The sequence below is a fragment of the Microcaecilia unicolor genome, chromosome 7, assembly GCF_901765095.1.
Source record: "Microcaecilia unicolor chromosome 7, aMicUni1.1, whole genome shotgun sequence".
In the NCBI taxonomy this organism is placed as follows: domain Eukaryota; kingdom Metazoa; phylum Chordata; class Amphibia; order Gymnophiona; family Siphonopidae; genus Microcaecilia; species Microcaecilia unicolor.
This window is the reverse complement of record NC_044037.1, coordinates 276232584-276259580: the sequence shown is the minus strand read 5'-3', so window position 1 is coordinate 276259580 and position 26997 is coordinate 276232584. Positions and strand designations below refer to the sequence as shown.

The 26997-nt window shown below is 46.8% G+C and overlaps 1 protein-coding gene across 3 annotated transcripts in view; it reads right to left on the bottom strand.

Moving 5' to 3' along the window:
- STEAP3 (STEAP3 metalloreductase) overlaps window positions 1-13899 on the bottom strand; it is a 130656-nt gene extending 116757 nt beyond the window's left edge. The window contains exon 1 of one of the 3 annotated variants that reach the window (XM_030209365.1): window positions 13659-13899. The gene's annotated coding sequence lies outside the window, so the exon portion shown is untranslated. Of the gene's footprint in view, window positions 1-2522; window positions 2546-13658 lie in introns of those variants that run through there. The other 2 variants (XM_030209363.1, XM_030209364.1) reach the window with 2 other exon arrangements.
- Between the last annotated feature and the right edge of the window lie 13098 nt (window positions 13900-26997).

Below are 26997 nucleotides of genomic sequence, written 5' to 3'. Positions count from 1 at the left end.
GCAGTGGATTTGATTGTTTACTAAGGTACGCTAGCGTTTTTAGCGCACGCTAAACACTAGAGACACCCATATATTCCTATGGGTGTTTCTAGAGTTAGTGCATGCTAATTTTTTTTGCACACATTAAAAATGCTAGCGTGCCTATAGCCCAGCTTAGTAAACAGGGCCCTAGGTTTGTCTATTCACTCTTTTGCCGTCTTTGTTCTACCCCCAGTTCTCCTCCCTGTTTTTCTGCTAGCCCTTCCAACCTTTCTGCTGGCCAGCCCATAGAACAGAGGTTTATCAGAATTTCCACAATGGATATACATGAGATCAATTCCATACAACGGAGCTAGTGTGTGAAAATAGATCATTGTCAAAACCCTGAATATTTCCTGATTTAAATAAAGATACACAAAAAAGGTGAGAATTCATGGCTTTAAAGCCTAGAATACTACTACTACTACTTAACATTTCTAAAGCGCTACTAGGGTTACGCAGCGCTGTACAATTTAACATGGAAGGACAGTCCCTGCTCAAGGAGCTTACAATCTAAAAGACAAGTGTAGAGTCAATCTGATAGGGCATACTATATTTCTCGAAAGGTTAGGTGCCGAAGGCAGCATTGAAGAGGTGAGTTTTAAGCAGAGATTTGAAGATGGGTAGGGAGGGGGCTTGGCGTAGGGGTTGAGGAAGAGAATACTCGCTTTAGGTGGTACTTATGTATTAAAATTTGCATGTAGATGTCTTGTATCTATAAGTAAGATAAATTACTTGTTCCTTGATCCGAAGAAAATGCAGGAATATATATTATCTAAGGAAAGGGCTGATATTCAAACCTGATCTCTCATATAGAATGTACTGTAAAGACCACTAGCGGGTTTATTGTTTCTCCTCTCTGAATTGATAAAAAATATTTTCTTTGTTATTTTATATTTTTCCCGTATCTTGTCCCAAATATTGTGGTCATATTGTTTGAGAATTAATTGCCTTAACCCCTAGTGGGGGGGGGGGGGGGGGGGATATTTCTATTTTTTTTTGTTTTCAATTCTAAATTTCCAACATTTGTATAATATGAATGTAATTTTGAAATGGTATAAATAAAATATATATTAAAAAAAAAACCCTGAAAACCTGACTGTCTTGCAACCCCTGCTGTGGGAGGCCTTCCTAGGTACCACGTGTCTCTCTTCCACTGCCCCTGGACCCTCTATTGCCCAGGTCTGCTCTTCTCCCTCTTGCAGACAGTAGATGAAAGAAAGCCTGTCTTGTGGCTGTGTGCACCATGTGCCAAAATTTCAAGTACCCAGATGAACAGGATTTTGCAGCTCTGGTCTGAAGCACTGGTGAATCACTCACATTATGCACAGGAACTTCTAAATGTTATTCAGGTCAAAGCTCAGCCAGTGGTTTATTTCCACTCTGGCTGCAGTGTTTGAAAAGCCCACAAACAAATCAGCACTGCTATCCAGAGAGCAAGTGGCACCGAATAACCGTATAGACCATTGATTGGTTGAATGGGGGGTAATTCTCTATAGAGAAGATATGTGCTAAGTGCCAATTCTAGAACAGCAGTAGTTATGGAATACTAACGTAAGTTCACAGTTTAAGCATAAGCATTTATTCCAGGGGCGTAGACAGACAACAGATTTTGGGTGGGCCTGGGTAAGAATTGGGTGGGCACCAAGTGTTCCCCCCCTCCACCTCCAAAAAAAATTATCTCAGCTGGTGGGAAAACGCTTCTTTCCACCTTGGCAGCAGGAATGCACTGAAAACTGAGCATGCGCAGGTGCCGGTGTTGTGGAGAGTAGCGTTTTCGTTACCATCAGGGGGAAATATTCAGCTGGCAGAGCTTGGGATTCCCACCAGTTACCACTAAACATGTGCTACTGTTGGGTGGGCCTGAGCCATAAATGGGTGGGCCCTGGCCCACCCAAGCCCACCTGTGGCTACGCCACTGATTTATTCTAGTTCAAAGGCTGGCGTAAATACTCACGACTAACTGTCATCAGTTTTGCTTGTAAATGCTAGAATTCTATAACCTGCGTGCTTAAGTGCTAGACATGCCCCTGACCTGCCCATGCCCCTTTCACATCCATAACCCCCTAGCAGTTGTGCCCGATGGATTTTGCATGTGCAGTTTGCAGCAGTGGCGTAGGAAGGGGGGGCAGGGGGGCGGTCCGCCCCGGGTGCACGCCGCTGGGGGGGGTGCCGGCTCCGCTGGTTCACTGCTCTCTCTGCCCCGGAACAGGTTACTTCCTGTTCCGGGGCAGAGAGAGAGCAGGAAACCAGCGGAGCCGACGCAGCTCCCAGCAACGTGCAGTCGGGGCGGATCGGCCCTCCCGCCCGTCCCTCGCCGCTCTCCGCTGTAAGTATGCGCTTCGGGGGGGGGGGGGGGGATGTGTGCGGTCCAGAGGGGGTGCCGTGCTGCATCCGGGGGGGGGGGGGGTGCGCAGCGGCGAACCCCCCCCCCCCCCCGGGTGTCAGCTGCCCTCGCTACGACACTGGTTTGCAGAATGGAGTTTTTTCTGATCCTTGGTTACCTGGTTGCGGTGCTCCCCAGGGGTCTCCATTGTCCCCTTTGCTGTTTCAAAAAAAAAATTATTTATTTATTCAATGAAGTACAATATAGTACAAAAACAACAACAAGCAAATTCACAGCTTGTGGAGGAGTGGCCTAGTGGTTAGAGAACCAGTCTTGCAATCCAGAGGTGGCCGGTTCAAATCCCACTGCTGCTCCTTGTGATCTTGGGCAAGTCACTTAACCCTCCATTTCCTCACCTACAAACTTAGATTGTGAGCCCTCCTGGGACAGAGAAATAGCCAGAGTACCTGAATGTAACTCACCTTAGCTACTACTGAAAAGGGTGTGAGCAAAATCCAAATAACTTATTTGAGATTCTGTTGCTACTCTCTGAGATTTTACATGGAATGTTGCCACTATTTGAGATTCTACATGGAATGTTGCTATTCCACTAGCAACATTCCACTTAGAAGCCTGCCCTTGCAGATCAGCAACACGGCCACGCAGGCTTCTGTTTCTGTGAGTCTGACGACCTGCACGTATGTGCAGGATGTCAGATTCACAGAAACAGAAGCCTGCGCGGCTGATCTGCAAGGGCAGGCTTCTACATGGAATTTTGCTAGTGGAGGAGTAGCCTAGTGGTTAGTGCAGTGGAACATTGAACGTTGCTACTATTTGAGCTTCTACATGGAATGTTGCTATTATTGGTGATTATACATGGCATGTTGCTGAGTGGAGGAGTGGCCTAGTGGTTAGAGCACCGGTCTAGCAATCCAGAGGTGGCCCGTTCAAATCCGCTGTTGCTTCTTGTGAGCTTGGGCAAGCCACTTAACCCTCCTTTGCCTCAGGAACAAACTTAGATTGTGAGCCTTCAAACTTACTGGTGTACCTGAACTTAACTTATTTTGAGCTACTACTGGAATAGGTGTGAGCAAAATCTAAATACATAGCTAGAACAAAAGCAGTACATACTTTTCAGTGAACAAAAGAAAAGCTCCTCACTCCCCATCTCCCAGTTGTCCCCTTTGCTGTTTAATGTTTATATGAAACCACTAGCTGCCTGGATCTCTTTTCTTGGATTGCAAATAATGACTTATGCAGGTGATTTTTTTTTTTTTTTGCTATGTCCTGTTTTAGATACCTTTGATAATACGTTATCAGTGTTGATTGAAAATATCTATTTGATGGGCTAATGCTAATTTTTTGCAGCTAAACAAACAAAAGACTAATATTGTGTGGTTTGGGGATTATTTTTATTTTAGTTACATTTGTACCCCTGCACTTTCCCACTCATGGCAGACTCAGTGCAGCTTACATGGGGCAATGGAGGGTTTAAGTGACTTGCCCAGAGTCACAAGGAGCTGCCTGTGCCTGAAGTGGGAATTGAACTCAGCTCCTCAGTTCGCCAGGACCAAAGTCCACCACCCTAACCACTAGGCCACTCCTCCACCCTACGGCCAAACTTTTTTTCAATTAGTTACAGGAGAAGTTTTGCAGAACACTAACAAGTCTCTAAGGTTTTAGGTGTAATATTATTTGTCTTTTGATGACCAAATTGCAGCATTTGTGAAAAAGCAAAATTTTCGACTAAGTCAATTAAGAGCAATATGATCTAGCCTAAGTAAGGAATGTTTTCGAAGTACAGCTCAGTTGGTTCTTTTACCATGCTTAGATTACTGTAATTCTTTATATTGAGGTCTAACATCAAAGTTATTGTGAAGATTGCAGCTGCTTCAAAATACGGCTGCCAGACTGATTTTGTGAGACGACAAATTTGAGAGACTTAAACTCCTCTTCTTGACTGAACCAGGAGCCAATTGTGATCTTGCTCGTATTAGGTTTAAAATAACCTGTTGGGTTGTCAAAACTTTGTCAGGGCAAAACTCAGTCTGTCTTTTCTAAATATTTGACTTTATAGTCTACTGGACGACTTTCCCCATACCATCTATTCTAATTCTCTGTTTCCAGATTTTAAGGGAGTCAGGATTAAGAGCTATTTGAGCAATTCTTTCCAATATTTAGGGGTAAAAATTTGGAATGATATGCAGTTATCAGGTTAGGTCTATCCAGTCTTATTTTTTTTGTTTAGAAAGCAGTTGAAGGCTTTATGGTTTTCAGACATAAATTCAGAATGATTTAATTTTATTAATATAATTTTGTAATTCCCATCTAACTGAGATGCTTCTTTTCTTGTAATCCGCAATGAATCCTTTTGGAGATGTGGAGGTGTGTTTTCAAAGCACTTAGACTTACAAAGTTCCATAGGTTACTATCCAGCTTATTTTCAAAAGAGATCGCCGGCCGTCTTCCGACACAAATCGGGAGATGGCCGGCCATCTCCTGAAGCCGGCCAAATCGGTATAATCGAAAGCTGATTTTGGCCGGCTTCAACTGCTTTCCGTCGCGGAGCCGGCCAAACTTCAAGGGAGCGTGTCGGTAGGGTAGTGAAGGCGGGACGGGGCGTGCTCATGAGATGGCCGGCTTCGCCCAATAATGGAAAAAAAGATAGCCGCCCTTGACGAGCATTTTGCCGACTTTACTTGGTCCCTTTTATTTCATGACCAAACTTCAAAAAGGAGCCCCAACTGACCAAATGACCACCGGAGGGAATTGGGGATGACCTCCCCTTACTCCCCCAGTGGTCACCAACCCCCTCCCACCCAAAAAAAATATATTTTTGCCAGCCTCTATGCCAGCCTCAAATGTCATACCCAGCTCCCTGACAGCAGTATGCAGGTCCCTGGAGCAGTTTTAGTGGGTGCAGTGCACTTCAGCCAGGTGGACCCAGGCCCATCCCCCCCACCTGTTACACTTGTGGTGGTAAATATTGAGCTCTCCAACCCCCCCCAAACCCACTGTACCCACATCTAGGTGCCCCCCTTCATCCCTAAGGGCTATGGTAGTGATGTAGAGTTGTGGGGAGTGGGTTTTGGGGGGGGGGATATGGCGGGCTCAGCACTCAAGGTAAGGGAGGTATGCACCTGGGAGCTATTTTTGAAGTCCACTGCAGTGCCCCCTAGGGTTCCGGTTGGGGTCCTAGCATGTCAGGGGGACCAGTGTACTACAAATACTGGCCCCTCCCACGACCAAGTGGCTTGAATTTGGCTGAGATGGCTGGCTTCGGTTTCCATTATGGGCGAAAACCGAAGCTGGCCATCTGAAACCCGGCGATCTTAACATTTATGTCGAGATTTGGCCGGCCCCAACTGTATTATCAAAAAAAAAGATGGCCGGCCATCTTTTTCGAAAATACGGTTGGCTCCGCCCATTTACGGAGCCGGCCCCGGAGATGGCCACCCATAGAGATGGCCGGCCCCGTTCGATTATGCCCCTCCACGGAACTTTGTAAGTCTAAGTGCTTTGAAAATGATCCCCTATTAGTGGAATATAAGCTATGAATAGAATAATTCCAACTATGAGCAGTTATGCACATAATTAATGAGTTCTTAAATTTAGAAAATAGGGCTTTACAGTGCTACAAAATTCACAATGCATCATAAATGAAGCACCGTTTCCACTAAATATTATTTCCAAAACATAAAGGGCTCGGTATACTAAGGAGCGTTAGTGTTTTTAACGCGCGCTTAAAGTTAATGCGTGTTAAACCCTAACGCACCAATAGGTTCCTATGGCCTCATTAGCGTCTAACGTGTGTTAATCGTTAACACGTTAAAAACGCTAACATGCCTACAGCACGCCTTTGTAAACATAGCCCATAATAATAAAAACAAAATCAATAACAAAAATCAAATAATAAAAATAAATATATTATTGTATTTTTTGGAATTGGAAATGGTGCTTCATTGTTATGATGCATAACTAATAGGTGCCAACACCAACTACAGCCAATAAGTAACTGGTAATGGCAGGGGCGTAGCCAGACAACAGATTTTGGGTGGGCATAGGCAAGAAGTGGGTGGGCACTAAGTGTTCTCCCCCCCCCCCCCCCCCCCAAACCACCACTAAAAAATATCTCAGCTGTCAGGAAAATGCTTCTTTCCACCTTGGCAGTCTGCAGCAGGCATGCGCTGACAACTGAGCATTCACAGGTGCCAGTATTGTGGACAATAGCATCTCCATTACCATCAGGGGGAAGTCTTCAGCTGGCAGAGCTTGGGATCTCCACCAGCTACTGCTAAACGTGTGCTATTGTTGGATGGGCCTGAGCCCCAAGTGGGTGGGCCCTGGCCTACCCAGGCCCACCTGTGGCTACGCCACTGGGTAATGGGCACCAAGCGGCAGCTAATACGTTAAGATACAGGCACAACCAACACTATTCTACACCTTGTGCACACAAACTTGTAAGCTAAGAGTAATGTAAATATAAATATAAATCACACCACAAAGAAAATGTTTTATTCAATGTGGAGACTCAAATGAATAAAACCTTATTTTCCCCGTGATGTTTTCCGCAATTTGATAGAAACTTCAAACTGCTCAGAACACTGCGGTCAAGACTGATCTTTGGAAAATCTAAATTTGAATCTGCCAAGCCCTTTCGCGAAAAACTGCACTGGCTTCCTATTAAGAGAACGAGTTGCCTTTAAGGTCTGCACCTTAATTCACGGGATCATCTATGGGGAAGTTCCAGAATACAAGCTTGAATTGGTTGACCTACCACCCAGAAATAGATCCAGTCTCTCACGATCCTACTTAAATTTACACTACCCAGATTGTGGTGACATTGAGTACAAATCCACCTATGCCTTCAATTTTACATTCATAGGCACACAACTATGGAATGCTCTACCCAAATTAGTTAAATCTACCCAGAACTACTTAAAATTTCAGAAAATTATTGAAGTCCGTCCTGTTCAAGAAGGCTTATTCTCCAGGTTCAACATAATTCTGATTAACTCCTAGCTTAACAAGATTCATGGACACTAATTTTCTTCATTATCTTCTACATATTGTTGTTTAAATGATGTTTACTATCTTACTTTTACACTGTGTAATTGTACTTTTCTGTACTGTAGCCTTCCTACAGATTTGTGTAAGCCACATTGAGCCTGCAACTAGCGGGAAAATGTGGGGTATATATGTATTAAATAAATAAATAATGTTGTATGCACAAGTTTATGGAATTTGGGGGCATCTATACAGCCATGAGGTTAAGATAAGCAAAATGTCCTAAATCAAACCACATAGCTGTAAGGTTAGTAGCTGAATAGAGTTCTGTAGAATGCCCATGCTGTGCCCTGGCACCATCTGGATACAAGCACGGAGCTACCAACAGTGGATATTTACACTACTGCAGCTCATCTGTTTTGGAATATTTTTGTGGTTGAATTTTATTTTTATTCTTATTACATTTGTACCCCGCGCTTTCCTACTCATGGCAGGCTCAATGCGGCTTACATATTATATACAGGTACTTATTTGTACCTGGGCAATGGAGGGTTAAATGATTTGCCCAGAGTCACAAGGAGCTGCCTATACCTGCAGTGGGAATCAAACCCAGTTCCCCAGGCCCAAAGTCCACCACTCTAACCACTAGGCCACTCCTCCACAGGAGAATCATACAGGAAGCAAGTTTTTTAATGCTGTGAGAAGGTATGAGGCTGTCCTATACGGTGTAGGCCACTAGAGGGCGCTAGAAGGTGGAGGTCACTAGGACCGGGGAGAGCCCTGGGAGGTCCACAGGTGCAGGTGGTTATGGGCTGGGTCCTGGGTAGCTAATTAACCACTTTATACCCCACCTGAGTTGTGAAAGGATGGGAAGTGAGCTAGCAGCAGAAGAAGAGAGAGCGCCTGAAAGATACTGGCTAACCTGATGGACTTGGGGGTGGACTGGGTGTCCAATGGAGATCTGCAGGCTGAAAGTCCTGGGGTAAGAAGTCCCTAAAGCATTAGAGTTTGACTGTGTGTCTAGAACTGTGTGTTCAAAGAGGGACTGTGTGTCCGACGATGAAGAGACTCTGTGTCTAGAACTGTGTTTTCAAAGAGGGGACTGTGTGTCCAAAGTACTGAGAGAAGCAGGCTGCAAAGCCTGGGGTTGAGAGTCCCCAAAGTACTGGTATAGTACTGAGCCCATGTATCTGTGTGGGGAGGCTCAATGTGAAGATCTATGAAAGCATAAAGTGTTAAGCTAGAAGAAGTGTGCCCAGGGGCTGGAATAAAGGGTTGCCTGAGAAATATGCAGTTGGTGAGACCTGCTTAATTTGCTGAGTGGAAACCAGGTCACCCTGAGTGAGAAGGGGTAGCACACTAATCTGCCTATGATTTGCATATTGAGAACCAGGTCACCCTGAGTGAGAAGGGGGATATCACAATGTGAAGATCATATGAGCCCCGACGTAGACATTTTGCTGAAACATGGACCGTGTTGGGTCCTTTAATAAACTTAACTGCCTTCAACCTAAGGCTTCGCCTCTTGGTTTCATCTATGGCCCACTACACTTCTTCTGTTGATGTCAGCAAGCAAGAGGGAATCAGCAAAACATCTGGATGGAGCCAGAATGGTCTAAGAATCTTCAGCATCACTAAAACGGAATTTAGCCATACAGTGGTAGCTACCATATGCATAACTGATTTTGAACCTCAGGCCCCTGTTCTCTCCTTTATTCATTGCACTCCCCATTCCCTTTCCAGATGCTACATGACAAGTGCTGCATATTCTAAGAATTGCAACCTTTCTGAGTTAGGTTTCATGCCATGATTATCTGTTAATCCTCGGTAGCATTTACAAAGTTGGATGTCAGCAGGAGTAAACGTGGAATAGATTCCACTTGTATTTAAATTTACTCCCAGAATGGCACCAAATCTTTATTCACAGATTATGAACCCAGTACAGGTGGTGGTGGTGGAATAAGCAATCCAGGAGTGACTGGGTTACTCAAGATGACTATGGAACATTCTCTTTTCAGTGGTTTATCCTCTAAGATCGGTATCACATCTCCCCTTTATGCTGGTCTGATGCATGTTTTATAGAAAGATGTAGGCAGACAGACCATATGGCCTATCCAGTCTGCCCATCCATGCCATCTACTCTCCTTATCACTCCCTTAGAGATCCTATGTACTTATCCCAAGCTCTCTTGAATACAGATTCTGTTTTTGTCTCCACCAGGTGGCCATGCCACGCATTCACCGCCCTTTCCATGAAGAAGTATTTCCTCAGCCTACTTCTGAGTCTATCCCCTTTCACCTTCATCCTATGCCCCCTCATTCCAGAGCTTTCTTTCGAGGAGTGGCCTAGTGGTTAGGGTGGTGGACTCTGGTCCTGGGGAACTGAGTTCGATTCCCACTTCAGGCACAGGCAGCTCCTTGTGACTCCTGGCAAGTCACTTAACCCTCCATTGCCCCATGTAAGCCGCATTGAGCCTGCCATGAGTGGGAAAGTGCGGGGTACAAATGTAACAAAAATAAAAAAGATACTATTGGAGATTCTAGATGGAATGTTGCTACTATTGGAGATTCTACATGGAATGTTGCTATTCCACTAGCAACATTCCATGTAGAAGCCTGCGCGGCCACATTGGTGATCTGCAAGGGCCGACTTCTACATGGAATGTTGCTAGTGGAATAGCGGAGTTTTTTGTCTATGAGGGAAAAGTCTCAACCACTACAGCTATATTCTATACACCTGAGTGTTCATTTTATAGCCTGTAGAAAAAGTCATCATAGACTTGAAAAACCCTCGATTTTTTTCTTATATAGAATTTTTTGTTTTCTTTATCAAAAAGTAAAATCACTTATCTTGCCAAATATTCATTTGGACAGGCGCTTAGTCCAATTAGATCATGAAATTGGAACCATTGCAATTTCATGATCTAATTGGACTAAGCGCCTGTCCAAATGAATATTTGGCAAGATAAGTGATTTTACTTTTTGATAAAGAAAACAAAAAATTCTATATAAGAAAAAAATCGAGGGTTTTTCAAGTCTATGATGACTTTTTCTACAGGCTATAAAATGAACACTCAGGTGTATAGAATATAGCTGTAGTGGTTGAGACTTTTCCCTCATAGACAAAAAACTCTGCTTTATATGTATTTAGATTATCTGGTATTGACAGCAGAGCATCTGCGATAGCTGCATATAGCTAGTGGAATAGCAACATTCCATGTAGAATCTCAAATAGCACCAACAGTGGAGGAGTGGCCTAGTGGTTAGGGTGGTAGACTTTGGTCCTGAGGAACTGAGTTCAATTCCCACTTCAGGCACAGGCAGCGCCTTGTGACTCTGGGCAAGTCACCTTTAACCCTCCATTGCCCCAGGTACAAATAAGTACCTGTATATAATATGTAAGCCGCATTGAACCTGCCATGAGTGGGAAAGTGTGGGGTACAAATGTAACTAAAATAAAAATTGAAAGAAACTCGCCTCCTGTCCACTTATGCCGCATACATATTTAAATGCCTGTTATGTCTTCCACCTTTCTTCCAAAGTATACATATTGAGATATTTAAGTCTGTCCCTATACACTTTATGATGAAGACCACTGACCATTTTACTAGCCGCCCTCTGGACCAACTCCATCCTGTCTATATCTTTTTGAAGATCTCCAATTCATGTGGTATCATGACATCAAAACTGCCACAAAGGAAGGAGACTGCATGACTACATGGGTAGTAAGTAGGACATTTATTCCTCTGGTTCAGGTTTGTTGTATATGTAGTTATTGGCAGTGGCGTAGCGGGGGCGGCTGCCACCCGGGGCAGATTGCCGCTGGACCCCCCCCACCGGCATAGCGCCACCCCGACACGGTCCCCACCTGCCTATGAGCTCCATCCATCTGCAGCGCTGCTGTAAAGAAGAAATCGCTTCGTTGGCCCTTCCCTCACTTCTGTGTGCCGCCCTCTGACGTAACTTCCTATTTCCTCAAGGGCGGGACACAGTGAGCAACTAGGGAAGGGTCGACTAAGCGATTTCTTCTTTACAGCAGCGCTGCAGATAGATGGAGCTCGTAGGCAGGTGGGGACCATGTCGGGGGGGGGGGGAGGTGCTGCGCCGGGGGAGGGGGGGAACGGATGCACCCCCCCACCCCTTGACACCCGGGGCGGACCGCCCCCACCGCCCCGCCCTTGCTACGCCACTGGTTATTGGGAGCATCTCAAAAGGAAAAGCTGAACTATAAACTGAAAAAAAAAAAAAAGTAAAAGATGTAAAGCAAACTCCACCCCCATTCAAAAACCTTACAGTAATCATGAACAGGGCAAGTGTTGTACATGCTTCAGCCCGGGGCAAAAAACTTGACAGAAATGGTGTAGCCATAGGTGGGCACAGGCCCACTCAACTGCATTGTGATTGGTGGAAGTCCAACAGCTGAAGACTCCCAGCATCTCTTCCTCCAGGACATCTGTGGGGGGGGGGGGGGGGGGGGGTCACTTAACTCCACTCCCCCAACCTCCTCCAGTACCTTTAAATACTTATACTTCAGGTCTTCACTGGCAGCAAGCAGCAACACATTCCCCCTGCTCATGCCAGCCCGAGCGTTCCCTCTGATGCAACTTCCTATTCACGGGACCAGGAAGTTGTCAGAAGGAAGGCTGGAGCCAGCACGAGCAAGGGGAATGAGTTGTTGGTTGCTGCCAATGAAGACCTAAAGGATTTAAAGGGTACGGGGGGGGGGGGGGGAGTCGGGGGATTGGAGTTAAGTGACCCCCCCCCAATTGCCTGGGGGGGAGGGAGAGATGCCAAGGGGAGGAGTGGCAGGGTTGTCACTTTGTGTTCATGCCTGCCTAAAATTTGGTGTTTGGTTTTATCCCTTCTTGGGATGGGGCCCCACAGCTGTACCTCCTTTAAGCATGTTTAGGGCCGATGGAATTGCAGTTTGCACCCTGTAATGGTGGCCCTACTAATGAGGTCATCATCCTACCATATCCACCCACAGAATCTAACTGAATCAAGATTGTCATGTTGAGCCCACAGCTAGTCACGCTTTAGGCCAGCAATCCAGAGTGCACACCCAAAGAACAGGCTTCTCTCATGCATATTGACTGTGGCTAGCCTTCAAACTTGACGGCTGTAGGGTGGCCAAGACAAAAAGTCATAATTTTATCTAAACATTTTGCAAAAACTGATAAAACGGTGTAAAAAGACACAAGGGACTAGCAGCACAGAGCAGGAATAAGGACTGGGAGCAGATCTAACACTGCCTTATCGACTTGTGTGGCCCACAGCAAGTTTCACCATCCCTCTCCTCCCAAGCACACCCCACACCTCAGCCTCCAGTTTAAAATTACAATTTACAAAGTTGTAGGAAAATGGGAACATTCCAGCACTCTGTAAATATTTCATCAGTTTCCTAGTGGAGAGGATAGTCAGATTATTTGCAATTTTAAAAGACATTAGTATGGTGATTTTTTTCCATGCTTGGCATAATCCGTATGCACATTCGATATAACACTCTGTGACCTCAAGTAAGCAGGCCAGGCTGACTTAAAATAAGAAAGGAATCGGGCACATCCCCTTGCACAAACATTCCCGTGAAGCTACAGACGGCCAAGCAACTGAAATCCAACACAACTTCTTCAGCATACTTTAATAAAAAAAAAAAACGTCTCCGTGTCCGGTGCACCACAGTGAAAAGCAGACGAGGTTTCTCTTGCCCAGTGCTGTATATTCCCAGACTCGGGAAGCAGAGCAAACTCATCACAATAAGGACAGAAAGAAGCAACACACACTCAACTCAGTCCCTGCTGCTGACATGACATCAAAGGCATAGCCAGGGCATGGTCTCACTGCTCAGGCAGACTGCCATGCGGGGCTAGAAATAGCATGGCTGCATAGGCTCAGAGTTTTCTGGATTATAATAATGATAATTAAAAACCAATTCGAGTCTGGATCCGGAATATTAAGGCTAGGATACTGTCCTAGCAGCCTTCCACTTTATCAGATAGTGAAACTAATGACCCACCCCGCGGTTATTCAACTTACGATTAGTCAAAAGAAGGAGGTGGAGGCAGCCAGAAAGTATCCTCCGGGTAATGCACGTTTCCCTGTCTAGGGCCAGAGAGGAGCGCATCTCTCTCACCCTCCCTCTTCCGGGAACACTGCCTCCTACCCTCCCCTAACCCTGCTCCAAAAGAAAAACGATCGCTCTCTTTACCGGGAGGAGGGGGGGGGGGGGAGGTTTACATTTTCTTTTCGGCCGAGCTCTCCGGGACAGGGACAGTGTTTGAAGCCCTAGCTGCCGCCTTGATTTTGCTCACCTTCCTCCTACCCAGGACACTCCGTAGACAGAGTCACTCGTCCCCCGATCCTGCCCCCTCCGGCTGCTGCAAGTTGCAAGTCAACTAGAAAGGGAGGGAGAGAGAGCGCCTGATCCTCCTCCTGTCCCTCCTCCTCCTCTCCTTCCGCCCTCGGCCCGAGTGAGAATGAAGCCCCTCCTCGGGCCGCCTTATCTCCGGGAGCCCATGGCTGCCCCCGCCTGCCCCTTATCTCTGCCTGTGTTACAGCCCGGCCCACGGTTCCGCTTTTTCCAGTCTTACTCTCTTGTACTCGCTCCTGTTTTACTGACCGCACCTCTCACTTCTTCACAAAGCTACTCTGCAAAGTTGGACGCTTATGTGCTGGAGCCGGAAAGGAAAGGTTCTGCAAGCAGGAGAAACAAAGACCCCAGGGAGATCAGATCCAGGGCTGGAGGTAGCAAGCAAGGTAAAGAGGGCATAGGTGCAAAACTGTGCGAACACCTTCAGTTTCTCCAGGGAATGGTAATTCGTATTGAGGGGTGGTGTCAAAGGGTAAGGAAGTCTTGTAGTATGGGCAGGGCTGCCGAGAGGGGGGGCAGGGGGGTCAAAATTCCCCGGGCATCCAGGGGGGCCCGGCATCGCAGTCCCACCTGCCCTCCCTCAGCTTCGTCGTTGACCGTCTGCCACCGGGCCGGGCCCCCTGCATTGAAATCAGAGCGCCTCTCACCTCCGTGTGAAAGCGCTGCAGGCAGCAGCAGATCGCCTCCCTTCGGGCCACCTTCCCAACCTGTGTCCCGCCCTCGTCTGACATAGCTTCCACGAGGGCGGGACACAGGGAAGGAAGGAGGCCCGAAGGGAGGCGATCCGCTGCTGCCTTCAGCGCTTTCACATGAAGGTGAGAGGCGCTGTGATTTCAATGCAGGGGGCCTGGCGCAGACGGAGTGGGGCAGCGGCGCCGCGGCCTCGGGGGGAGGGGAGTGGCGGCAGCGGCAACCTCGGGCGCGGTGGGGGCGGCCTTGCCCCGGGTCCAGCCCAGTCTCTCGGCGGCCCTGAGTATGGGAGGGAGATCAGTTTAGCATAGCCAAGTCTCTCAAGTGCTGGCACTTTTGCAGACTTGTCATATCGTGAATACTTAAGGAGAGAGTATTGCCTGATGGGGCTCATATACTTCTGTGGGAATTCAGAATTTAAAAAAAAATTTAAAATTCTGTGCACAATATTTGAAAATTATGACCATCTCTGGGAAAAGGTGGCTAAAGTAGCGGATTAAAAATATTGAGAATGGCCGAATTTTTTCATATCACTCTGTTTGAACTTACATGTTTGAACTTTGTAGTTGTTTTTTTTCACATAAAAGGATGGGGGTTTTGTCTATAGTTTGCTATAACAGAATTAATTAAAACCTCATTTTTTTTTTGTTTCTGGTGATTTTAGTTTCCTTTTCTCAGAGATAGTTATAATTCTTCAGCCTTTGTGAGAAATAATACAGTGTAATCACTGTCTTTAAATAATTAATATGTACTGAATTGCATATTATTTATGCATTAAGTACTGTAAAGATACAGTGGGGGAAATAAGTATTTGATCCCTTGCTGATTTTGTAAGTTTGCCCACTGACAAAGACATGAGCAGCCCATAATTGAAGGGTAGGTTATTGGTAACAGTGAGAGATAGCACATCACAAATTAAATCCGGAAAATCACATTGTGGAAAGTATATGAATTTATTTGCATTCTGCAGAGGGAAATAAGTATTTGATCCCCCACCAACCAGTAAGAGATCTGGCCCCTACAGACCAGGTAGATGCTCCAAATCAACTCGTTACCTGCATGACAGACAGCTGTCGGCAATGGTCACCTGTATGAAAGACACCTGTCCACAGACTCAGTGAATCAGTCAGACTCTAACCTCTACAAAATGGCCAAGAGCAAGGAGCTGTCTAAGGATGTCAGGGACAAGATCATACACCTGCACAAGGCTGGAATGGGCTACAAAACCATCAGTAAGACGCTGGGCGAGAAGGAGACAACTGTTGGTGCCATAGTAAGAAAATGGAAGAAGTACAAAATGACTGTCAATCGACAAAGATCTGGGGCTCCACGCAAAATCTCACCTCGTGGGGTATCCTTGATCATGAGGAAGGTTAGAAATCAGCCTACAACTACAAGGGGGGAACTTGTCAATGATCTCAAGGCAGCTGGGACCACTGTCACCACGAAAACCATTGGTAACACATTACGACATAACGGATTGCAATCCTGCAGTGCCCGCAAGGTCCCCCTGCTCCGGAAGGCACATGTGACGGCCCGTCTGAAGTTTGCCAGTGAACAACTGGATGATGCCGAGAGTGATTGGGAGAAGGTGCTGTGGTCAGATGAGACAAAAATTGAGCTCTTTGGCATGAACTCAACTCGCCGTGTTTGGAGGAAGAGAAATGCTGCCTATGACCCAAAGAACACCGTCCCCACTGTCAAGCATGGAGGTGGAAATGTTATGTTTTGGGGGTGTTTCTCTGCTAAGGGCACAGGACTACTTCACCGCATCAATGGGAGAATGGATGGGGCCATGTACCGTACAATTCTGAGTGACAACCTCCTTCCCTCCGCCAGGGCCTTAAAAATGGGTCGTGGCTGGGTCTTCCAGCACGACAATGACCCAAAACATACAGCCAAGGCAACAAAGGAGTGGCTCAGGAAGAAGCACATTAGGGTCATGGAGTGGCCTAGCCAGTCACCAGACCTTAATCCCATTGAAAACTTATGGAGGGAGCTGAAGCTGCGAGTTGCCAAGCGACAGCCCAGAACTCTTAATGATTTAGAGATGATCTGCAAAGAGGAGTGGACCAAAATTCCTCCTGACATGTGTGCAAACCTCATCATCAACTACAGAAGACGTCTGACCGCTGTGCTTGCCAACAAGGGTTTTGCCACCAAGTATTAGGTCTTGTTTGCCAGAGGGATTAAATACTTATTTCCCTCTGCAGAATGCAAATAAATTCATATACTTTCCACAATGTGATTTTCCGGATTTAATTTGTGATGTGCTATCTCTCACTGTTACCAATAACCTACCCTTCAATTATGGGCTGCTCATGTCTTTGTCAGTGGGCAAACTTACAAAATCAGCAAGGGATCAAATACTTATTTCCCCCACTGTACATCCCAAGAACCAGCACCTATCTCAGGCTTGAAATGTAACCCCCTTCCCCTGCATCCTGTTTCTTGTCTCAACTACCCAGTTCTAGGTTAGAGATTTTAGGATACTCCTGGATTTCTGACCTTCCTGCACTACGTGGCTCAAGCTTACAGTGAGCTGAACTGTTGCGCCTTCTGTATCTCATGGTACTGGCACTAGAGATAGCTGAAGAATGATTGAGTGGTAGAGCAAAGGAACAAGCTTCCGCTACTTGAAAGATGAGCTGGTGAGGCGGGGCTTATGGCGTCTTCAAGCTTCTGTGATCTGAGCCAGTGCCTCACTGGCTTGCCCTCTCACCAACCTATTGAGGTATTGTGGAACTGGAAAAGATAAGAGTTAACATTTTGTTTGTAAACAATGTTAAAATTGTCGTAAGTGAGTTATTGATAAATGCTAGTGTCACGAAATGCCTAACACCCATCCGGGGTTAACCCTGCAGCCACCTAGAGGGTCTGTCCCCAGCATTGCTCAGGCCCACCTGCACCTGTGTACGTGCTCTATACTGACACCCTCCTCCCACCGACTGGGTCCTGCTTGCCACTCTCAAGTTATTCCCCAGTGATTTCTAGGGTACTTGGACCATACTTCCAGGGGTCCCACAGTTCCTAGAAAGCATCCACAGACCTAAACCACAAACCACCAAGATTCTTAGTCAGTCCAGGGCAACAGAGCTAATAAACTAACAGGTTTATTATCAAAGAGGAACAGTGAACTAGGAAAAGAATAAAGGTGAAATCAGCAAGCAATAACAGGCAACAAATAAGGATCAATATTAAAGCTATCTAAACACTTTGTCACTACCTGGGGAGTTTTAGGAAAATAACTGCTCACAGGTCCGAACAGGCAGGGCAGAGATGTTCACCTTCTGCACTCCCTAGCTGAGAAGAGAAAATCCAATACTTCCTGGCTGGATTTTGAACTCCAGGGCCAATCAGAGCCCAGAGCACCAACTTTGAAAGTATCTGTCCAATGGCACTGCAGGTTGCTTTCCTAGAGGGCTTAAACTAAAAAAGAAAATAGTCTTTTCTGCAAAAGCTTTAAAACAGAAAACAGACACCACCTGCTGGCCAAACAAGAGAAATACACTGCATGAAAATATTACAATTCACAGGCTTGAAAACCCCCTGTTTCACCACAGCTAGCTTAGCAGATTCCACTTTATATTGTGAAAAGAAGGCCTGAATGTACAAATAGAAGTCTTGTTTATTGCGGACCTCATTATCTATATTGACAAAGAAAGGCCTTTAGATAAGAGGTTAAAGAATTTTCAGATCTGACCAGTATTTATGGTAGATGTCTCCTTTTGGAAAAGTAAATCTTGCACTAAGTTTAACTAAAGAGAACAGGTTATAAATGCTAGTCTATTATTAAATGTAGTGGAGAAATTTTGTGTAATAGGCTTTTTTGATGCGTGTCTGCTACGTGCATAGGAGCCAACTTTCAAAAATTAATGGGGGTGCTAAACCCAACGGAAAATGCCTCTCTCTGAACACAGTCAAGGAGTTTGTTCAATATTGGGGGCGCTCAAGCACCCACATCACACACAGAGTCGGCTCCTATGGCTACGTGTGCCGGAAAATACTTTTTATTTTCCGGTGTATGGCGTTAACCGGGCGGTAATTAGCATTGTACGCATGCTGACAGTTACCGCCCAGTTAACCAATGAGAGCTTACCACTAAGGCAATGGGTGGCGGTAAGGTTTCAGGCCCAAAATGGACATGCCAGTGGTGTAGCTACAGGGGGGCCTGGGCCCCCGTAGATTTGGCCCTGGACCCCCCTGCCAATGGCCCGTTCGACCCCCCGCCTCCCGCCACCAACCCGCTGTCGCCTACCTTTGCTGGCGGGGGACCCCAACCCCCCCCCCCGTCAGCGAGGTCCTCCTCGCAAAAGGCTTCCTTCTGTTTCTAACGTCCTGCACGTACAACGTGCAGGATGTCAGACTCACAGAACGAAGCCGTGCAGATCAGCTGATCTGTAAGGCTCCGTTCTGCGAGTCTGACGTCCTGCACGTACAACGTGCAGGACGTCAGAAACAGAAGGAAGCCTTTTGCGAGGAGGACCTTGGCTGGCGGGGGGTTGGGGTTCCCTGCAGGTATCACCTATATTTGCCTCTATCATGTCTCCCCTCGGCTGTCAGACAGTTTGGCAGTAAGCCTGTGCTTTCACTAGAGTGCAGTGTGTGACCTTTTGACTCGGAACCTCTTGCTGTGTCCAGAATAAATCAGAGTTGATTCTCCGCCCAGTAGCAGCAGTAAGAGGAGACGCATTTGGAGGAAAACTGCGCTAAGAGCCCTGTTTTGCATGCTAGTTGCATTCAGAGCCCGCGATCGTGTTGTTTCACGCGCTCGGGAGCTCTGATCATGGGGCAGTAGCAAATGCAGGCGCTAGTATGGTGCTAACAGCCTCTAGCGCCTGCGTTTGCTTCTGATCATCGGCACATAAAACCCTAGTACAAGGCAGGGGCTATGTCTTCGGCTTTCTGCACCATTAAAAGGAAGCTTGTGACTGCCAGTGCACAAGGGAAGGAAAGAAGTGGGGAATATATTGCTGAGCTGAGTCTAAGGAGAATGAATCGCTGCAAGCACCGAGGACACCTGCACTGACACCGGGGAAGGAAGGGGTTCAGAGCCCGGAGTGCAGATGCCGCGTAGGAGAGGGGGGAAGAGAGCAGTATGGCACTGCAGCCGGGTGGGCCTGTGCCCACCCGTAGCTACGCCATTGCTTGAAACTAAGAACAATACAGGGTTGTTTAAGAAGGAATTGAAAACATTTGTATTTCTGGTGGCGTATGAGAGGGTCGGTGAGGAGAAGTGACTGACTAAAAGGCAAAGTTTTGGAGACTGTTATTTTAAATGTGTGTGCTGATCTATTGAGACTTATGTGATGATGTTCTGTTATTGTTTGGATAATGTGAGTGTATATTCCGCAACCTAGTACAATCAATTTTATTTTTGTTACATTTGTACCCTGCGCTTTCCCACTCATGGCAGGCTCAATGCGGCTTACATGGGGACAATGGAGGGTTAAGTGACTTGCCCAGAGTCACAAGGAGCTGCCTGTGCCTGAAGTGGGAATTGAACTCAGTTCCTCAGGACCAAAGTCCACCACCCTAACCACTAGGCCACTCCTCCACTGTTGCTACTATTTGAGATTCTACATGGAATGTTGCTATTCCATGTAGAAGTCGGCCCTTGCAGATCACCAATGTGGCCACGCAGGCTTCTGGTTCTGTGAGTCTGACGTCCTGCACGTATGTGCAGGACGTCAGACTCACAGAAACAGAAGCCTGCGCAGCCTTCTACATGGAATGTTGCTAGTGGAATAGCAACATTCCATGTAGAATCTCCAATAGTAGCAACATTCCATGTAGAATCTCCAATAGTATCTATTTTATTTTTGTTACATTTGTACCCTGCACTTTCCCACTCATGGCAGGCTCGATGCGGCTTACATGGGGCAATGGAGGGTTAAGTGACTTGCCCAGAGTCACAAGGAGCTGCCTGTGTCTGAAGTGGGAATCGAACTCAGTTCCTCAGAACCTAAGTCCACCACCCTAACCACTAGGCCACTCCTCCACTGTTGCTACTATTTGAGATTCTACATGGAATGTAATGTTGCTATTCCACTAGCAACATTCCATGTAGAAGTCGGCCCTTGCAGATTACCAATGTGGCCCCGCGCAGGCTTCTGCTTCTGTGAGTCTGACATCCTGTGTACAGGACGTCAGACTCACAGAAACAGAAGCCTGCGCAGCCTTCTACATGGAATGTTGCTAGTGGAATAGCAACATTCCATGTAGAATCTCCAATAGTAGCAACATTCCATGTAGAATCTCCAATAGTATCTATTTTATTTTTGTTACATTTGTACCCTGCGCTTTCCCACTCATGGCAGGCTCAATGCGGCTTACATGGGGCAATGGAGGGTTAAGTGACTTGCCCAGAGTCACAAGGAGCTGCCTGTGCCTGAATGGTGCTGAACCACTTAGACTATTGTAACGCAATTTACGCAGGTTGTAAAGAACAAATCATTAAGAAGCTGCAAACAGCCCAGAATACAGCAGCTAGACTCATATTCGGGAAAGCAAAATACGAAAGCGCCAAACCCCTAAGAGAAAAACTACACTGGCTCCCTCTAAAAGAACGAATTGCATTCAAAGTATGTACCATGGTCCACAAAATTATACATGGGGATGCTCCGGCCTATATGACAGACCTTATAGACCTGCCTTTCTAGGAACGCAAAAAGATCAGCACGTACGTTCCTCAACCTCCATTACCCCAAATGCAAAGGATTAAAACACAAGTCCACCTACGCAACCAGCTTCTCCTACATTTGCACACAGCTATGGAACGCGCTTCCGAAGACCATAAAGATAACGCAAGAGGTAACCATCTTTCGAAAACTACTGAAAACTGACTTATTCAAGAAGGCATACAACAAACAACCGTCCTAATTACCAAACAATAAGAATGAAGATTAAGATTGGTCCGACCCCAATCACGCGACCGAGCAAACTCAATGACCTTAATGAACAAATACCACTTCTAATCTAATATCGAATACAAAGCAACCACAAAATGCTGACTAACCTTACCGCCATACACTAATACTCTCACCCTAATGTCCTCACCTGAGCAACTACACAATGCCGACACCTACACAAGATCACAATGTATTCTTCTACCATGTATGTACGCACTTGATTGTAAAACCATGTACTAATATGTACGCAAGATCACAATCCTGCTTATAATCGAACGAGAAAAACGCCCAAGTTCCGACCTAAATCGAGAGATGGACGTTTATCTCACAAAAATGAATAACACGGTATAATCGAAAGCCAAACTTGGATGTTTTCAACTGCACTCCATCGCGGAAGCGTACAAAGTTGACGGGGGCATGTCGGAGGCGTGGTGAAGGCGGGACTGGGGCATGGTTATCACCCGAACAGAGATGGGCGCCTTTCGTCGATAATGGAAAAAAAGTATGCGTTTGTAGCTAGAATTTAGGGCACTTTTCCTGGACCCTGTTTTTTCACGAATAAGGCCCCAAAAAGTGCCCCAAATGACCAGATTACCACCAGAGGGAGTCGGGGATGACCTCCCCTGACTCCCCCAGTGGTCACTAACCCCCTCCCACCACAAAAAATGATGTTTCACAACTTTTTATTTTCACCCTCAAATGTCATACCCACCTCCCTGGCAGCAGTATGCAGGTCCCTGGAGCAGTTGTTAGGGGGTGCAGTGGACTTCAGGCAGGTGGACCCAGGCCCATCCCCCCCCTACCTGTTACAATTGTGCTGCTTAATGCTTAGTCGTCCAACCCCCCCCAAACCCACTGTACCCACATGTAGGTGCCCCCCTTCACCCCTTAGGGCTATAGTAATGGTGTAGACTTGTGGGCAGTGGGTTTTGAGGGGGACTTGGGGGGCTCAACACACAAGGGAAGGGTGCTATGCACCTGGGAGCTCTTTTACCTTTTTTTTTTTTTTTTGTAAAAGTGCCCCCTAGGGTGCCCGGTTGGTGTCCTGGCATGTGAGGGGGACTAGTGCACTACGAATCCTGGCCCCTCCCATGAACAAATGCCTTGGATTTATTCGTTTTTGAGCTGGGCGCTTTCATTTTCCATTATCGCTGAAAAGTAAAAACACCCAGCTCACAAATTGTCGAATAAAACATGGACGTCTATTTTTTTTTAAAAATACGGTTCGGTCCGCCCCTTCACGGACCCGTTCTCGGAGATAAACGCCCATGGAGATAGACGTTTTCGTTCGATTATGCCCCTCAATGTATTCTTTCACCATGTTTGTACGCACTTGATTGTAAAACCATGTGCATATCTGTAGTCCGGAATGGCAATCGCCATTACAGTAAATGTAAGCCACATTGAGCCTGCAAATAGGTGGGAAAATGTGGGATACAAATGTTACAATTAAATAAATAATTTGTTATTGTGTATATGATATTTTTTTAGAGTGTAGTTAAGAGCGTCACATTACCTTCAAAGGAGATATTCAAGAGAGAAGCAGTGGGCGAACCATCTATCCAGAAGAAGCACCAGGGCGGAAAACCAAGTAGTGAGTTCCCAGTGGGGTGGGAGCCTCTATCAGGACCGTGTACATACAGACTCATAGAGCTCGGCCTCCTGAGAGAAAGTATCTACCTCAAAGCAACCCTTTCTGGAAGTGGATCCTGGAAAGAGTGTAAGAACCAGTAAAAGCTTTCTACAGCAACACTCTGATACACCTGGGGGTTAGCTAAAGTCTGCTAAAATAATTGTTTATTCAATACTGCTTTGATGCCACCTTTAGAACAAAGTTTATACTGAATACTTTATGTTGTAGTAAATAGTTTTTGAAAGAAGTGGTTTGTTTATAGTTTAAAAATTGCCCACATTGAGCAAAATAAGTGGTTAACATTTGCAACACCGGTATGGACTATATTCGTGGGTGAGAGAATTTGGGGTGTGTGTGTGGGTTTACTGTGCCAGCTGGCCCCGGCCATGACCCCAACAACAGTCCTAAAAAACAATTTTAGTAACTCTCCTGATGCTCACTGGGCAAACAAGGGTTAAACATCTATAGTGTAAACAGCTGTCTTATTTAAAAAAAAAAAAAAAAAAAAAGAGACCCAGATAACCTGACAGGTCAGAGTGTCTACATCACTTGCTTAAAATTAGAGAATGGCACAGGGATGGGGACCCGCAGTAACTGCAGGGACGGGGACAGAGCCCATGGGGATGGGGACAGAGCCCACGGGGATGGGGACATACTTTGTTCCCATGCCATTTTCTACTTTGAAGCCTGTTAATGGACTGCTATTTATGTCTGAGTGATGCAAACAATGATATTTTGATTTTTTTGGAAAAACAAGCAAACAAAAACAAGCCGAGAGACTGGGCAGGGCCCAGGGAAAGGCCGCCCCCGGGGCCCCGCTGCCGCCGCCACCCCCCCCCCCCCCGAGGTTGTCGTCGTCGTCACTGCCCCCCTCCGTCCACCACCGGGCCGGGCCCCCCTGAATTCAAATCATAGCGCCTCACCTCGACCTCGCTCCGTGTGAAAGAAGCGCAGCAGCGGCAGTCTGCAAATCGCCTCCCTTCGGGTCTTCCCTCCCTGTGTCCCTGTGTCCTCCCTGTGTCCCGCCCTCGGGACGGGACACAGGGAGGGAAGGCCCCGCAGGCTTCCATCTGGCATGTCCTGCCCTCGCTGACATCGTTGCCTGTTTCCTGTCTGGCAGAACGTGGCAGATGGAAGCCTGTGGGGCCAGCGCAAGCAGTGAGAATGAATCACTGCAGGCACTGAGGACGCCTATACCGACACCAGAGAAGGAAGGGGTTCAGAGACCGGAATGCGGGTGCTGGGATGCCGAGGAGGAGAGGGGGGAAGAGAGCAGTGTGGCACTGCAGCTGGGTGGGCCTGTGCCCACCCATAGCTACGCCACTGCTTGAAACTAAGAACAATACAGGGTTGTTTTAAGAAGGAATTGAAAACATTTGTATTTCTGCAGGCATATGAGAGGGTTGGTGAGGAGAAGTGACTTGTTCAAAGGCAGCGTTTTGGAGACTGTTATTTTAAATGTGCGTTCTGATCTATTGAGTCTTATGTGGAGATGTTCTGTTGTTATTTGGATAATGTGTGTGTATAATTTGGTATTGTGTATGTAATATTTGTAAACGCTTGCCGCGGCACCATTTCTGGGGAGCCTTTTATCGCCAACCACTGAGCTAATTTCTGGGAGCACTGGAAATGGTGTTCGCTGGGGTTGTCAGTATTGCCAGCGCCGGGTAAGGCTGGCAGTAGCCATGCACAGCAGGAAAACCTCCACGTAGACAGTACAATCAAACAGAAGTAGAGGCTGTCCAACAGACGCTCCGTGTGAAAGAGCTACTTGGGCAAGAGGACGCCTACCTCAGGGGTCACATAAATATTCAAGCGAGACCTGAACTAATGAAATTGCCAAAAGAACTCCGTTTGTGAGGAAATCCAGACACACAGCGCCACCCGAAGGCAATTTTATTAGTTCAGGTCTCGCTTGAATATTTATGTGACCCCTGAGGCAGGCGTTTGCGCCGAAACGCGGACTGTGTCAGGTCCTCTTGCCCAAGTAGCGAATAAGGCTGGCAGTAGTGCCAGATTGCCAAGTGCAACCCTTTAAAATAAGAGCCCCTAAGGTTCTCTTTTACTAAACTGCGCTAGCGATTCCTGGTGCATCAAATGAGAAGAAACCCATTCAGTTTGTTATGATTCTACTGAGACAGGCAGGGGAATGACTGGGACTCGCTTCTGATTGGCCTGTCAGGGATTGAGCTGACATCTGAAGCAGCAGGTGTCAGAAGTCAGACCTATTTAAATACCTCTTCCTACAGCGTACGCTCTAGCATTAATTCCTGTCAGCTGAGCTCTGGTTCTCTTTCTCTGTCTGTGCTCATGGCACAGTGTGTATTTTGGGGAGTTTTGTTTGCTCTCCTTTTGTTTGTGGTCTCCGTGTGTGTTTGTGTGTGCTGGTTGTAACCAGCCTGTCCTTGATTGCTTCTCTGCAGGGCAGCTGGGTCTATCTTTTGCCTGGTCTCTCCCTGCCTCTGTTAATCAGCCTGTCTGTGGTAAGCTCAGATCCTGCTTTGTTTGTTTGTTTCCCTTTACTCAGTGTTAACCCTTTATGTGCAGAGCTTGATATTTGCCTTCTGTGAATCCTGCTTCTGTTAGGCAGCCTTTCTGTCTGTGGTAAGCGTCCTGCTTTGTTTGTTTAAGTTTCCCTTTACTCAGTGTTAACCCTTTATGTGCAGTGCTTGGTATTTGCCTTCTGTGAGCGATGCCTCTGTTAGGCAGCCTTTCTCTGGTGTCTGCCTTATCTCTTTCTGTACTATTGTGTGCCTGCTTCTTTCCTGTCCTTATTTGAAAACAGCCTTTTCCTTCAGCCTGTTTTTCCCTGTTTAGCCATTCCTGTGGAGCTTCGCTCTTGTAGAGTCCGTGTCTGTAGTGTCCCATTCTGTCCCCGGCTTTCCCTTTTTCCCTGTGGGCTTTGCTCTCTGCTACCTGAGTTTCTCTGTAGCCTTTGTTTGTATTCTCTCCCTCTGGTCGTGGGCTGTTTCCGCCAGTTTTGTCTTTCGCCCAGGGGCGTAGCCAGACAACAGATTTTGGGTGGGCCTAGGTAAGAAGTGGGTGGGCACCAAATGTTCTCTCACCCACCCCATCACCACCACCAACAAAAAAATATCTCAGCTGGCAGGAAGTAACCTGTTCCGGGGCAAAGGGAGCATAAAAACGAAGAGCCGACAGGCGCGCGGCACCCCCCCAGCGGCGTGCACCCGGGGCGGACCGCCCCCACTTGGTATGCCCGTGGGAATAGAAGGGGCATCTTTGCATTCAGTGTGCCACTAATCGGTAGCACAGCTTTGTAAAAGGAGCCCTGTTTGATATCATTCTCCAGATTTTCTCTTTCGAAACAGATAGCAAACCATGATTTAGACCCTACTTGGAGGGGCATAATCGAATACGAACGCCCATTTCCATGGGCGTCTATCTCCATGGACGGGTCTGCGAAGGGGCGGGCCTGACCGTATTTTCGAAAAAAGATGGGCGTCCATCTTTTGTTTCGATAATACGGTTTGTGCCGGGCAAATGCATTGCATTTGGGCGGATTTGAGCTGGGTGGTATCGGTTTTCAGCGATAATGGAAACTGAAAGCACCCAGCTCAAAAACGAACAAATCCAAGGCATTTGGTCGTGGGAGGGGCCAGGATTCGTAGTGCACTGGTCCCCCTCACATGCCAGGACATCAACTGGACACCCTAGGGGGCACTTGTAACAAAAAAAAAATTAAAATACCTCCCAAGTCCATAGCTCCCTTACCTTGGGTGCTGAGCCCCCCAAATCCCCCCAAAACCCACTGCCCACAACTCTACACCATTACCACAGCACTTACGGCTGAAGGGGGGCACCTAGATGTGGGTACAGTGGGTTTTGGGGGCAGTTTGGAGGGCTTCCATTTACCAGCACAAGTGTAACAGGTAGGGGGGGATGGGCCTGGGTCCATCTGCCTGAAGTCCACTGCATCCACTAACAACTGCTCCAGGGACCTGCATACTGCTGTGATGGAGCTGGGTATGATATTTGAGGCTGGCAAAAAAAGTTTTTAAAGTTCTTTTTTTTGGTGGGATGGGGTT